Raw genomic sequence first — 13043 nt, forward strand, 5'->3', positions numbered from 1 at the left:
ATACAGAAACAATTGTTCATTTTCAGTTAGTTGGTTCTAAATACCCTGTAATACTGTCATTATCTTGAATGGTTTTACTTTGTCTTGATATGTTTGATGCTACAGTATATGAACTTATTTGCTTTATTTGCTTTAATTTTGTAACTTGAACAACTATTTCTAAGATAATATGTAATCTATTAACTAGCGATTTCCTGTTTATTTTTTGAAATTCTGTATAACTTCTACCCTCTTTCTGCTTTTTTTCTTTTTCTCCCTAAATAAAATTAAAAAAAAAAAAAAAAAACAAAGTAGTTGCTTATACTCTCAAACTTGATACTATCAAGGAAAACAGAATAGAGTAACATCAGTCAAAACAAGATGATGAGAGCAATACAGGGTTTCAAATCAAGTTAATAGGAAATCAACGTGGGTCACTATGATATATCCTGCTACTTTTTAATTTATTTTTTTCCTTAATTAAAAAGATAAAATAAAAAATAAATAATGTTGTATTCAGGGGTTGTACACAGAAAACAATTAGGATTGGGACATGGAGTTTATACTATTTTTATAATGGTCACCGGGAATTAACACAGGAAAATGCAGCAAATCTATCCGCAACATCAAAGACACAGGTTATTTAGTCAAGAGCCTAAACCCCACGGCAATGTCCCACATGAGTCCAGATAAAAATCCAGAGCTCAGGACAGTGCCTCCCAAGAGTCCAACTGGAGGTCCAGAGCCCACAAGAAGGACTCACACCAGTCTCTTTTACGGATCCGTGCTGGGAAGACCCAAGGGTCAGTGGTGGAATCCAGAAAGTCTATGCCAGCAGGATGAAGGAGCTGTGCTAGTGGGATGAGGGTTCTATGCTGGAGCCGAGAAGTCACATTCACAACAAAGACTGGGGCTGTCCTGAAAGGCACCACAGCTGTCCTCAGCAACATGGAGGCCCCGAGCTCCTCCGACGACAAGCACAGTCAGGGGTACATGCCAGGAAGCAGCAAGACGAGTTCATCCTGGAGACCAAGCAGCACATGTCTTTCCCTCTGAGCCAGGAGGCAATGCTCAATGTGAGGACCAAAGCTTCTCCAGGAGAACCAACAGCTCAGACAGCAACTCATAGGAGAACCCACAATACCTCCTTAATGCCTCAACCCTCTCCACCTCCCTTCTTCTCCACCTATTTATCCTGGCAACTTTCCTCAGGTGGGGCATCTTCACTCAATGCATGCTGATGTAATCCAGCTGGCATTAAGTTGACCACCAGTTCTCAATCCATAACAAATAATAAAAAAAGGAGATTAAGATAAAAGAGGACATAACAACACAACAGCACAGGTCAGAACATAACAATTTAAACAACATAGTGTTTCACCACAAGATATCCCGACATAACAGTAGTTTCCATAGTGTCTCCTTCCTTCTTAGTATATTTTTTATACCAACTATTTTTTTAATTACTTCAGTTTCACTGAGTTTTATATCTTCTTGTTTCAGCTTTGGTAGTTCATATATGTAATAGTCACTTTGCTCATTGCTAATACAAAATACTTGACATCCAAAGTTAAGGGAGAAATTTTATTTGGGTCACAGTTTGTAAAGGTCCATAGTCAGCTGATTGCAAAGCAGAGTGACATGGCAGACAAGTACCTTAGTGGAGAAATAGTTCATGGTGGGCAAGAAGTAGGAAAGCAAGATTAGTGGAGTACCAAACCAACCAGCAGACTGATTTGGTAATCACACACCTTTAATCCCAGGGTCATACACTTTTGATTCAGCCACCTCTGGAAAAGCCCCACCTTATGACCACATGAGGCCTTGGAAGGACACCTAGAAACAAACCATAACTGTGCATCTAGCAATTTATCCATCTCTTCTGAGTTTTTCATTTTGTCGGATTACAGTTTTTCAAAGTAGTTACCAATACTCATTTGGATTTCTTTAGCATAGGTTGTGATTTCATCTTTTTCATTTCTAATTATGGAGACTTGGGTCTTTTCTTTCTATTTTAAAAACAATGTTGGTGAAGTGTTTGTCTATTTTTCTAAGGCTTTGAGTTACCAACTCTTTGGTTCATTGACAAAATGTATAATATTTGCCATGTTAAACAACTATGAACTCTGAACACACACAAGATACTGGCAGAAATAGTTTCTACCCTTAATGCATATATTTTATGGTTGAAAAACTCTTAAAGGTTGACTTAGCAAAATGCAGAGGTATTTCATGTTTATTAACATAAATCAATAGGATCACATAATGAATATTCAGAAAAACAAATACTGCTGCCATCAAATGATAAACTCAAAAAACAGTAAAGCAAGGTTTGGGTGTGTTTTTGAAGAGACCAGCAAAAGAGTTATAGATTCATATACAAATAAATTTGGAATAACAATTATCTATTCCCATGTTCCTGGGAAAAACTTTATGGAAAATATGAAATTTCAGTAATTGTTGGAAGGGAGGAAATCAAAGAGACTTGAGAGGTAGATGTTGTTGATATCAAATAGATTTCCCATAGTACAGTAATGATTTTCATCCACAGAGAATAATCAAATATTTAAATTGTGTCCAGCAATTGAGGGTTTCATAACTGCATTTGGTACTCAGAAGGAAGCAAGATGAACAAACTCTGTTTTAGTTTAAAACACATTGATGTCAGTATGACTGGGCTACTTGCTGTAGCTTAGTATCTTATCCTACACTTTCTTATTTGCAAAACAGAGATATGAATAGTTCTTGGAAGCCTGCTTTGTTACTCTAGTGACAGCGCTTTAAGATTTGGTTTTAGCATTAAATGCAGGAAATATATTTTAACTAGTATTAAGTCTTTAGGTTTATGAAGTAATAGGAAGGAAATAAGAAAGCATGCATAACAACAACATAGCAGAAGCTCTGTGTTCTGTATAAGTAACATGCATTTGCTTTGATATTCCAATCATTCTGTGCTTGGGAATCAGTTCATGAGTAATGATGATGGATAACTTTGACTTAGAGAACCAATTAGCACTGCAATACCTTCAAATTTTCTAGTGTTTATAATTGTTCCCATCTTTAGAGAAATTGCTTTTTTTCCATATAGATTTTTTATTACATTCTTTGGACAAGAAAGGAGTTTTAACCCCCAGTACCACAAAATAGAGGAAGAAAGAGAAGGAAAAAGAGGAGGAGAAAGACAAAGGGAAAAGAAGGAGAAGAAGAAAGAGAATTGCAAGAAGAAAAGGAAAAAGAAAGAGGACGAGGAGGAGAAGCAGAGGTAGAATAAGAAGAGAGGAGGAGTGGGAGAGAGAGATGGAGATGAAAGAAGGAGAAAGAAAGAATAAGAGGAAGAGGGAGAAGAAGAAGATGAAAAGGAGGAAAAGAAAACAAGGATAAGGAGGAGGAGAGGAGGAGCAGAAGAAGAGGGGACATAGGAGGGAAAAGGGAGAAGGAGAAAGAATGAGAAGAAGAAAGAAAGGGAAAGAGGAGGGAAAGGAAAGGGAACAAGAGGAAGAGAAGGACAGAGAAGGAAGAGGAAGGGGAGGAGGAAGATGCTTGTCCAATACACAATTCTCAGATAGACTGTCATTTATCTTCTGATATCCTATTTTCCCATAAGTTTTGTTGAATATATGCTGTGAAATTTTTCCGAGAGTCAAATACTGAAGCATTCCTACCAAACACTAGAGGAAAACCCACAGATTAAGCTATTAATGCTTTCCTTCCAGAAGCAATTTAAGCTTTTGTGATGAATTAATGACATCAAAACATTAGAATGATTAGTACAATGAACAGTCCACGCTGTTTAATAAATATCAGTTAGCAATTACTCTTATTGATATGGTTCAGCATATAGAATTAGTACTTGGTTTTAAGGTTTTATCCAACTTTATTGCTCTTAGGAAATGATATCTATAATTGTAGCTGTTGTTGGCTTACTACTATTACTGAATTTACATAGCAATACATTTTTTCCTTAGTAGCACATTTAAAAAGCTTTTTACATTGCTTTGTAATCAAGAGCTGAAAACACATATTTTTCCTTTGTTTATACTTCATCAGTAAAGAACATTTATGTATATATTTATGTGTATTTTTTGGTGGTGCTGGGAATTAAAATCAAGCCTGTGACTGCTAGGCAAATGCTCTACCACTGAGCTATCACAGCCCCTGGCTGTAGACCTAAGTAATTATTATGGAGATAGAGTTTTTGTATGATATCAAAACTGTATTTATTTTGCAGAATTCGATTTAATTCCAAGTTAATTCAGGCAAAGTTTCTAAAGATGTTTTTTCCTAGCATCAGCTAATTGCTAGGGTAATTGTCAAAATTTCATAAAATTTATAAACAAAAATGGATATTCCATAGCATTAATTTATGTACATGTTTATTCTTTAGTATTATGACTTTATAAAGATGCAAAGTAGATGAGAATGTTATAACATTTTGCATTAGTAGTCTTTGGAGGAATATGGCAACAAACAAAGTAAGTAAGGAAAGAAAATTTACTCTGCCCTTTTGGGGATGACTCTTCTCTCTAAAAATAGTACATAAATCCATAAAATAGAGAAATTACATATTTTTGGGAATCTTGAGATTTTCTTATTCACAAGCTCTATTAACCACCAGATTTGAAAATATTTTGTAGAAATTTGACATTTCGGAAAGAGATTTATATTCGTTTTGATATTGTTTATTGTCTCTTCCTTTTCTGTATTTCTTCTCTCTGTTATTTTAGTTTCCATTCAGTCTAACGATGTTACAGCTTAAAACAGCTTCACTAAAAGAAAAGTATAAGTAAAAGCTAAAAAATACAAAATGGCAAAAGCCAAAGTCTAAACTACTGTCCTTTATGTTCTACAAGTTCAAGTTGGGTTTTCACTTGGAAATGATGCTTGTGTCATCACATGGACAATCTTTTGTCTATCCTGTGTTTGGGAAAATAATCTATGACTTTCCAAGGGAAAGGAAAAGGATTGTTTTTAATACACAAGTAAAGAGTGCCTTTATCAGTATATGTGCCAAGAGATCAACAAGGGCAGTTCTGGTGTCTTCAGTGGTTCTTTGCTTGAATGATGTGGCAGCTTATTCCCAGCTACAGTTAGAACTTTTAGACTCAGAAAGAGATATTGCTTTAGTTTCCAATTAAGCTCATGACTTAATCAGAACTTAATTACATCCCAGCAAAAACAAACCTAATCACAATATGTGCTGAACCTTTAGCATCTCAAAGTGAGTGAAAAGGAGCTAGCGAAGAGCACCTTGATGGGGACAAGAAAATGAATGCAGCTGCAAAGCCAGATCTTGCAGTGAATACCTATCAGTACATCACGTGAAAGACTTAGAGGAAAACATCATGGTTCAGGCAGCTGAACCCAAAGCATAGAGCACCATGTTTCTCCTGGGTTTAGTAACTTAAAAAAAATCTAGTTGGCACAATGTGAAAGCCAATACTGTTCAGACCCAGGCAAACTGCCCACTAGCAAAGATTTCTGCACAGTGGGCAGCATTTGGGGTTGAGATGGTGATGCATAAGTATCACTGTTCAGTATTTCAAGGGTTAAAGCAAGACAGGACATTAGGGTCAAGCAAAGAAGGTGGAACTCAGTGATGTGTTTTTTCCCTGTTTGAAAAACTGGTAGTAATATCTAAGATGAAATTGGAATCACATATTTGTACACATCAGTGAATTCCAACAGAGATATTTGTGTAGATTATGAGTATATGCGTACTGACACCATACCCACATGCTTATGAGTACTTGATCTGTTACTATTATTCTCTCCATAAGATTGTAGATGGAGGCTGAGGATTTAGTTCAGTGGCATAAGCACATGCTTGTCAAGCATAGGACATGAATTCAACCCCTGGTCTCCCCCACCCCTGCCAAAAAAGAAGATTGTAGATGGAGAAAAACTAGAGATAAACCTACTCAACGTCTTCTGCACTCCATTGCTACTCTTTCATGGAAACTCACCTTAGGAACCCTTGGAAGAAGATTAATTTTAGGAAAAGATCAGCTAAAACACATTAGCACCAGTTGTCTAACTCTTCATTACCCTAAATTGTGTCAATTTGTTGGTGTCCAGTGTATATTTCCTAGCAGCAGTAATCTCTTTCTTTTGAAAGAACAATGACACAGTTTTCTGTACTTGACGCTTCTTTGTGGACTCTTCTCTTTGACTTCTCTTAAACACAGATAATACCAAAATCCTCACCACAGGAACTCTAGAGTTTCTTGGTCTGGCATAGTTGGAGGCTGTAAAGATCACATTAAAGGTGTTCTTCCCTTGTTGAAATGATAAAAGTGTCCTGTTGAAAAGAGATTATAAGTTTATGACCTTGAAAATTGCTCCTCCAGTGGTAAGGACATCACTATAAAAAATAGCATTGCATGCAAATTATACTCGATGAGAATCATAATTCATATGCTTTATTTTCTTAAAATGAAGTAGATTAGACATTTAGTGAAAAATATTTCCAATTTTAGGCATTGCCTCTACTTATTTTGTTTCATTAGGAAATATTTGTCATGCATTTAAATTCTCTTTGTTAGTATTTGTTTGTTCCTTGTTTTGTTTTGTTCCTGAACTCTGGTGTCAACATCACTTGAAATGCTCTTTTAATGGTGCCAGGCACGGTGGTGCATACTTGAAATCTCAACACTTTGAGAGACTAAAGCAGAGAAATAGAAAGTTCAGGTCCTGCCTGGGCAACTTAATGTGACCCTGCCACAATATAAATAAAGAATTTAAATGGATGTGATTGATGTGGCTCATTGCTGATTCAATCCCTAGTACTTTAAAAAATAAAAGAGCACATTCATCTGTCCCACTCTAGAATTGATTCTGAATCAGTAGGTTATTTTGATCTGATTACAAAGATTAGGAATCAACTAAATTTAAAGCTTGGACTCTACAGCTAAGCTACCTGGATTGCCTGCCCCTCAAACCCTTCCTCATCCCTGGGTCTTCTGTGGTCTATTATTGAAGTAATTCATCTGAACAAATTTAAACATTTGTGGATTGCCCTCTAAGTGCTGGGAATACGCCGGTGACCCAAATAAATAAAACATGACTGTTTTCAAGAGGCATATCATACATGAGAGACAGAGCTCAAAAGCACATCATCATGTGATCATACTGTATTAGATAAATGCAAAGGGCCACAGGAACAGAGGAAAAAAAACCACGATCCCTATGGAGAGAGCAGGAGGGGATACTACTTTATTAAAGGTATGACATATGATTTGGGTTGAATTAAGTTTTCAGAGAAGAAGAAGAATACCCCCAAATAGAAAAATAACCCTATCTGTTCAGAAAGGGAGAGCTGTAGTGGATGAAGCTTACTGTGTCTTGACAGAAATCTAAGGAGGGGTCCTGTGCATCACAGTAAGGAGACTTTGTCTGCAGGAGATAAGAAAGATTGCAATATTTTAACAAAAGCAGTGATATAAACAGATGGATGACAGTAGCCACTTAATTCTTAAGAGAAAATAATCCCTTAAAAGGAAGATTATACCCTAAAATCTCTCTCTATGGCACCAAAGTAGCAAAATAACATTACTTACTTTGAATTCATGTACAGTGTAAGATGATCATCTTTGAGCATTCAAATTGAGTTAATTTTAACATTGTGAATGTCTTGCTACAATAAAGATTGTACTTTTCTATTATTTGACATGAACTTTATATTTTTAATGTAAGATTGGAAGCAATATTGTTTGAAAACATTTGAAATGAAAATTTATAAAATTCCTGCATTTTTCTGATGGAACTTTGTGCTGAAGAGACTATTAAAGTATAATTTAGCTGCTGTGACCACCACATGTGCTACAAAATTTCCCATACACACATACCAAAGTGGCCTCTTCCTATGCTTGTCCTTCATTAGCTCTGAGAGTTCTTTTTAATCTTTAGGGACATAGGATAAAGAAAAAAAAGCCTAAGGACAAACCAAGGAAATTCACTGGCTATTTATAGAATAACCTTGTGTTGGCGAAAATCAGCTGTGTGGAGAGAAAGGCTGAAAGATAATAGTGCATGTTTAATATAAACAGCAATGTGAAATATAAGACAAGCCCTAAATCAAAAAACTACCTAGTAATTCTAAAACAGATGTTGGGAATAAATGGAAAATTAACCATGTGCTAAAGCAAAATGATTCTTTAGTGTCACCTATTCTTTCCTTCCATTGTTCTTTGTGATCTATTATCTTGAGACTATTTCTTAGGCAAATTCCATGCCTCCCAAGACCTGCCAAAATAGTAAAATATTATCAAGTTAGTGTAGCTTGCTCATCATGAGTCTAAATTGTGCATCACTGTTGAATCTTTTGTTAGTATAAAGTAGATAAATATTATAGTGGCCTTACAGAAATTATAACTCTAAATAACATTTAAAATATATATTATTTTAAAATTTGACTCTTAGGGATACATAAATCCTCCCTGATTTAAATAGTGGAAATATGAGAGACACTTTATTCCTACTTGGTTTGTAAGCAATTATATGGAGCTGCAGGAATTTTTTTGTAACACTTTGATTATATAACCTTGCTCAGAAGACTCCCCATCCCCCATCTGCTCATTGTTAATATTTTCTTTCCATTTTATTTCAGAAGATGCCAAGACAGCCTCCTGGTGGGTTACCTTGGTAACCCCTTGTGTCATGGCTTTAGAACATCCCATGGCTGCAGTTTTATTTCAATTTGCATGTGCTTCAGTCAGCTAACTGTAGATTAAGAACACCTATTGTATAATCAACCTTTATTTTTTGCAGAATAACAACCAAATATTTAAAATCATTGTTTAATGCCACTCACATTTAACACTGCATATAGGAAGATTTTGTTCAGTTATTTAAAAGTGTCATATAATTTAATACACAGTATAGGATACAGATCATACATAGTGTGACTTCTTGGCTTCATCTTTGAAAAACATGTCACTTTATAATTTCTCAATGACAGGCATGCAAAAATTTTTAATAGAACTTTTGACATGTCAATTTATGTAACATGGCAGCAATTCAAGATTATTTGATTAATTAAATTGCAAATTTTGAACACTATCCAATCAATTATTGAAAAATATTTTAATATTTTACATCTTAAAAGTCATACTTTTAGTAGCTTTTAAAAAGTTAGTGGTTTAATTCTTCTTGCATATTAAGATATTTTAATGTGCATATTTGTGGAAGATAGTGTGCAATATATATTCATCTTCAACACAGACATTTGCAGTGTTCCTAAAAGAAAGAAATAGAGAAAGCAGTGGAGGCAGGAAAACAGAGCAAAGTTGTACATAAAGTTAGCAGAAAAGCTGAAATGAAAAGTAAACTCTCCAGGACACTAATATTTCTTAGGTATCAGAATATGGGTGATGTATCACTTTTCTCAAGAAGGAAATTATCATCATGCATGTTTCAGGCTGCAAAATATTGTTTTTCTCTCTTTAGAGTTTTGGTATCCTTTGATCATTTATAACATTCTGAGGAGAATATTCTGGTATAGATTTGTGACTTTCTTCTGTTTGAGCCAGATTTATTATTGCCTTGAAATTAATTATCTTTTTTTTCTAACAAGACGTCTCTGAAGAGCTGTTACTGAAATCCACCATAAATTGAGCTCCGTTTCCCTCTTCTGTTCCTGAAGGGCACTGGGAGAGTCTATTTCAATATGTGCAGGATAATTCAGCTGCTCTTTTATAGTGTTTTTTTTTTCTAGGTTTAACTATCCTTACTATGACATAGTACAGCTCTGAGTTTGAGAAAAATGATCATTATTTTTATATTTCAAAAATTCTCATCCTGAGAGTATAAAATCTTATAGTATGGTACATTCAGTAATGGTTTCCATATCTGAATATCATCCCTTGATGAATCTTCACAAAGCAATGAGGTTCCTTTAGATGTCTTTGTAATGAACAATTTAATATGAAATAAAGGCCTCTATTATGAGCTGATGTTGTTTAAACTCCAAAGAGTAGTAAAACTAGTTTGATATTTAGTTGCTGATGTAAAAAGCTTGTGGAGTAGATAATAAGAAGTTAAAAGGGCTGGTACCTAGACTAATTTGGTTTGATAGTCTCATTCTGGTGGTTCATGGTTGATAAAGTATTAAAACACAAATTTATCTAATAAAAGTCTTGATCTTAAAACACTAGTAAAGTCTTCTCTGAACTTGAGTTTTTAATGATATCTGCAATTACATCTCATGTATGTTTTACTTTAGCTCTTTCCCATGCTTGCATGTCAAAGATAGATGGCTTCTTTTATTACTACAGTAGGGTTAACTTTCTGCAAATGGTACAATAGAATATGTCTGGTTCTGAAGAACTTTAATTGAGAGTATTTAGCATATTTAATCAAGTATGAGTTTTCGATTGAAATATGCAGATGGATGGATTACTTAAAAACATTTTCTCCAGGTTAGGCTGTATCATTAGCCAATATTATTCCATGCAGATGTCCTCTCACTTTTACTGTTTCATAACTTTATTGTGCCATAATTTACCTACTACAAATTGCATATATTTAAAGTATATGATTTGATAAGTTTGACATATGACTACACTGGTGAGACTTTCAATCAAGTTAAGGAGCATATTTACTCAGCCCAAGTTTCCTCATGTCTCTCTAATTTCACATCTACCTCGCACCTTTATCGATCAGACAGATCTGCTATCTGTCACTAAAGGTTAGTTTGCAACTCCTAGTTTCTAGAAAAGGATTCATACAGTGTATGTTTTGGTTTGTTTCACTTAAGATTATGATTTTGAGATGCATTCATGTACTTAAAATGTTTTAAATTTATTCTTCTTTATGGTGAAGTAACACTCCATTGTATACAAATATCACATTTTTAAATTCATCTGTCGATGGGCATATGGGCTGGTTCCAAGATTTAGCTATTAAAGTTATGCTGCTATTATCATGGATATGTATGTATAATTGTGATATGATGACTTTAATTCTTTTGGGAAAATACCTAAGAGAGAGAAATAGCTGAGTCAAATGGAGCCAGTAGTTTTAATTTTTTGAGGAGAGTTTATGTTGACTTCCATCATGATTGTAGTGCCACTTTACACTCCCATCAACAATGGAGAGGGGGTTCCTTTTTATCCACAGCCTCACTAGCATTTGTTATTGGTGATAGCCATTTTTTCTAGATATGGACTATGTATGTATGTGTGTGTGTGTGTGTGTGTGTGTGTGTGTATATATATATATATATGATATGAGTGTAAGTAAATTCCTAGACATTCTTCTCTCTTCCACTGATGTATTATTCGTATTTAATTGTTTTTTGAGCTAGGAACCCTTTACAAAGGACATATTTTCCCCTTTATTCAATTTTCTTTCCTATTCTCTTTCACCAATATATGTTTGCTATTATGTGTGCATATAGTGAATACAAATGTGGAAATGTACATACATTTTTGTCCATATTTTCCATTATATTATGGAGCACTATAAATATTTTGTTTATAGGCTTTGTTCTGCTTTAAACAGTTGAATATAAATATATACATCAACTAAGTATATTTCCGTGTGTGAATTTACCTATTGAATATGTATAGTTGCTCCATAGTGTTGGACAGTGAGAATCCATCACATTTTGCTTATTTATTCCCATAGGAATGAATAGAAAGTGTGTTCATGCCTTCAACTTTCTAGACCTACATAATACTTTGCAGTATATAGTGTTATATCCATAAGTGTGTTTGTGGAAGTCTGAGAGATCATTTTGAGGGTGGGTTCCCTGGAAGACAAATTATACCTATAATCCATTTGAATGTATACTGATCAACTTCTTCCTAGTAAAACAACAAGAATTTATATTTTAACAGTTATAAAGTAGCATGATTACTTCTTGCCATTTATTGACGGCACTTGGTATTATTGTACGTCAATTTCTTAGTTTTTGGATTTTTTTTTTTTTTTTTTTGTCTTTTTCCTTTTTATTGGTACCGGGGATCGATCTCACGACTGCCTGCTTGCAAAGCAGGCACTTATTGCCGCTGAGCTAAATCCCCAGCCCCAATTTCTTAGTTTTATGAAGAATCTCCATACTGATTTCCACAGTGGTTGTACTACTCTACATTCCCACCAACAATGTAGGAAGGCTCCTTTTTCCTTATAGCCCCACCAGCATTCGTTATTGATTAATTTCTTGATGTTAGTTATTTTTTTCTGGAGTGAGATATCTCAATGTTGTTTCAATTTGAATTTTCTAATGACCAATAATGTTGAACATTTTTATATACTTATTTGCCATTTATATTTTTATCTGAGAATTATGTGTTCATTTTAGATGTCCATTTTGGATTGGATCTTTGAATTTGGGAGGCCTGATTTTTTTCTATTTTTTATATGTTATAGATAAAAGCCCTTTGTCTGAGGGACAGTTGGCAGAAATCTTTTTCCAATATGTGGGTTTTCTTTTCCCTCCATTGATGATTTCTTTTGATGTGCAAAAACATTTTAGTAACATGAGATCCCAATTGTTGAAGCATTTCCTATGCAGTTTAGTTTTTGTTCATGAACTGTTGGACTATTCCTACATCCTCGAGATTTCTACCTACTTTGTCTTTGTAGGTTTAGTGTTTCTGTGTTGACATTTAGATCTTTGATCCATTTTGACTTAAGTGCATGGTGATAAACTACAAAATCAATGAGAAAGAAATTAGGGAAAACATACCCTTCACAATAACATAAAAATGAAATACTTAGGAATCAACCTAACAAAAGAAATAAATGGTTTACACATCGAAAATTACAGTACTATGAAAACAGAAATTGAACACTTATTCAGAAAATGGAAAGATATCTTTTGCTCATGGATAGGAAGAGCTAACATTATGAAAATTGTCATACTCCAAAAACTGTTTTACAGATTTAATGTAATCCCAATCAAAATACCATTAGCATACCTCATAGGTCTAGAGAAAACATCCCTGAAATTCATATGGAACCATAAGATATCTAGAATAGAGAAGGAAATCCTGGGCATCAAAGACAAGGCAGGAGGCATCACAATCCCAGACTTGAAACTATATTTCAAAGCTGCTACAATG

At 34.4% G+C, this 13043-nt stretch overlaps 1 long non-coding RNA gene across 1 annotated transcript in view; it reads left to right on the forward strand.

The window, feature by feature from the left end:
- The first annotated feature begins 7121 nt into the window (after positions 1 to 7121).
- LOC134472694 (uncharacterized) overlaps positions 7122 to 13043 on the forward strand; it is a 73726-nt gene continuing 67804 nt past the window's right edge. Inside the window, exon 1 of the long non-coding RNA XR_010042622.1 lies at positions 7122 to 7200. This is a non-coding gene — a long non-coding RNA (uncharacterized LOC134472694). The remainder of the gene's footprint in view (positions 7201 to 13043) is intronic.

This window comes from Cavia porcellus, unplaced genomic scaffold, assembly GCF_034190915.1.
Source record: "Cavia porcellus strain 051 isolate PalLab524CR breed Dunkin Hartley unplaced genomic scaffold, mCavPor4.1 scaffold_2, whole genome shotgun sequence".
Taxonomy (NCBI): Eukaryota; Metazoa; Chordata; class Mammalia; order Rodentia; family Caviidae; genus Cavia; species Cavia porcellus.